Consider the following 1,976-nt stretch of genomic DNA (forward strand, 5'->3'; position numbering starts at 1 on the left):
CCTTCAGTTGATACATTCAGATGTATGTGGACCGTTAAACGTCCAAGCTAGAGGAGGTTATGAATATTACGTCACTTTTATTGACAACTATTCGAGATATGGTTATGTTTACCTGATGCAATGGAAATTTGAAACTTTTGGAAAGTTTAGAGAATTCCGAGCAGAAGTTGAAAAACAATTAGGTAAACCAATCAAGACACTTCGATCAGATCGAGGGGGTGAATACCTGGACCAAGAGTTCCGGGATTTCTTGATTGAAGAAGATGTAGTATCCCAATTGACTGCTCCCGGTACACCACAGCATAATGGTGTAGCCGAAAGGAGAAATCAGACTTTACTCGACATGATAAGATCAATGTTGAGTTATTCTTCACTGCCTACTTCATTTTGGGGTTATGCCCTGAAAACCACTATGTATATTCTGAATCTAATTTCATCTAAGTCTGTACCTAAGACACGTCTAGAGTTGTAGAATGGTCAAAAACCTAGTTTAAGACACATTCGCATATGAGGGTGTCCAGCACACGTGCTGAGGCAAAAGACTGGGAAGTTGGAACCAAGGTCAGAAGTATGCATTTTCGTGGGATACCCGCAAGAGACAAGAGGAGAACTGTTTTATAGTCCTGAAGATCAAAAGGTGTTTGTATCGACAAATGCCACTTTTCTAGAGCATGACTATATGATAGATTTTAAGCCCATAAGTAAAATAGTATTGGAAAAGTTACTTTTCAATGAGATCGGGCCACAACCGACAAGAGTTGTCGAACCACTCAGAGAAAAGACCACAGTTCCTAATCAGACTCCTAAGGCACCTCGTCATAGTGGGTAAGCATGTTACCCGACCGGTATATCGGGGAAGCCCAAATCGTCACTGTTGATGACGGTAAGGGATGCGATGGATGATTCTGATAAGGAAGAATGGCAAGCAGCTATGAAACTCGAGATGGAGTCTATGTACTCTAACTCGGTCTGGCAACTTGTAGATCTACCCGAAGGGGTAAAACCCATTGGATGCAAGTGGATCTACAAGAGAAAGAGAGGAGTGGATGGAAAAGTAGAGACTTATAAAGCAAGGCTAGTGGCTAAGGGTTATACCCAAAAGGAGGGAGTTGACTATGAGAAAACTTTCTCGCCAGTAGCTATACTTAAGTCCATCCGGATACTCCTGGCCATTGCAATATATTTTGACTATGAGATATGGCAGATGGATGTCAAGACAGCTTTTTTGAATGGCTATCTTGAGGAAACCATCTATATGGAACAGCCAGAGGGTTACATAGAGGAAGGCCAAAAGCAGAAAGTCTGCAAACTGCAGAGGTCCATTTATGGACTGAAGTAGGCTTCTAGATCATGGAACATCAGGTTTGATGAGGCTATAAAGTCTTATGGATTTGATCAAAACATTGATGAACCATGCGTCTACAAGTACAAGAAAGAAGAGAAAGTGGTCTTCTTAATACTTTACATCGATGACATCCTACTTATTGGGAATAATGTGGGATTGATGACAGATGTAAAGGAGTGGTTAGCCAACCAATTCCAAATGAAATATTTGGGAGAGGCAAGTTATGTTCTTGGGATTAAGATTATTCGAGATCGCAAGAAAAAGCTTTTGGCGTTGTCACAGGCATCTTATATAGACAAAATGTTGTCTATGTATTTGATGCAGAATTCTAAGAAAGGGAATTTGCCTTCTAGGCATGGTATTCACCTTTCTAAGGAACAATGTCCAAAGACTCTACAACAGGAAGAAGATATGAGACGGTATCCCTACGCTTCAGCTATGGGAAGCTTTATGTATGCCATGTTGTGTACAAGACCAGATATCTGCTATGCAGTGGGAGTGGTCAGTCGCTACCAGTCCAACCCAGGATTAGATCATTGGGTTACAGTAAAGTGTATTCTTAAGTATCTTAAGAGAATGAGAAACTATATGTTGATATATTCCGGAGAAGATCTGTCTCTCACCGGATACA

The sequence above is a fragment of the Morus notabilis genome, unplaced genomic scaffold (genome assembly GCF_000414095.1).
Source record: "Morus notabilis unplaced genomic scaffold, ASM41409v2 Scaffold83, whole genome shotgun sequence".
NCBI lineage: Eukaryota > Viridiplantae > Streptophyta > Magnoliopsida > Rosales > Moraceae > Morus > Morus notabilis.